General features: G+C 49.6%; 1 protein-coding gene and 1 long non-coding RNA gene across 3 annotated transcripts in view; one reads left to right on the top strand and one right to left on the bottom strand.

Moving 5' to 3' along the window:
- LOC144235992 (uncharacterized) overlaps positions 1 to 635 on the bottom strand; it is a 5564-nt gene extending 4929 nt beyond the window's left edge. For both annotated transcript variants that reach the window (XR_013336388.1, XR_013336387.1), the window contains exon 1: positions 449 to 635. This is a non-coding gene — a long non-coding RNA (uncharacterized LOC144235992). The remainder of the gene's footprint in view (positions 1 to 448) is intronic.
- The window catches only part of LOC144235990 (leucine-rich repeat-containing protein 37A2-like), a 7661-nt gene extending 7020 nt beyond the window's left edge, over positions 1 to 641 (top strand). Inside the window, exon 5 of the transcript XR_013336385.1 lies at positions 628 to 641. The gene's annotated coding sequence lies outside the window, so the exon portion shown is untranslated. The remainder of the gene's footprint in view (positions 1 to 627) is intronic.
- The last annotated feature ends 10 nt before the right edge of the window (positions 642 to 651 follow it).

Raw genomic sequence — 651 nt, 5'->3', positions numbered from 1 at the left:
GCGTCGGGCTCTGTGCTGCCAGCTCAGAGCCTTGAGCCTCCTTCAGATTCTGTGTCTCCCTCTCTCTCTGCCCAACCCTCCTCCCCCCATCCTTCTGCACACACCTTCTCTCTCTCTCAAAAATAAATAAAAAAAAAAAAATTAAAAGCCTGATCCTGCACCCCTCCCCTGATGAAAATAAACAATACCAGACACTACTTAAAGGAATCCAGACAGATTTCCGTCAGTAACAGTATTGCAATAGTGTAGGGGAAAGTGTTCATCATGAGCAGGCACTCAACTGGGATTATTACAGGGGTGATTGGGTATTTCACAGGGAGGATGGGGGACTGGGGAAGCGAATGAGTGGGGGTTCTCAGAAGTGAAAGCTTACAAAAAGCAGGAAGGGTCGCTGGCCCATACAAGAGCCCCCTTGTTTTGCTGACACTTATCAAAGTTAGGCTCCTACCTTCTCACAGAAGCTGGGAGACAGGGGCCCTCTCTTCAGGTGTTGGCTGGAATTAGCAGCATCTCCTTCAGACAACCATGACTTTTGCAGGCAGGCACTTTAAGGGAGGCTAGGGTCCCACTAGGGACGTGGCCACAAGCCGCTAGAAACTAAGTTCGTGTTCGTTCACGTCTTCACAGGCCAAGCAAGGCTGTCAAAAAGAG

This window comes from Crocuta crocuta, unplaced genomic scaffold (assembly GCF_008692635.1).
Source record: "Crocuta crocuta isolate KB4526 unplaced genomic scaffold, BGI_CrCroc_1.0 scaffold1135, whole genome shotgun sequence".
Taxonomy (NCBI): domain Eukaryota; kingdom Metazoa; phylum Chordata; class Mammalia; order Carnivora; family Hyaenidae; genus Crocuta; species Crocuta crocuta.
The sequence above is the reverse complement of the archived record's forward strand: the minus strand, read 5'-3'. Positions and strand labels throughout refer to the sequence as shown.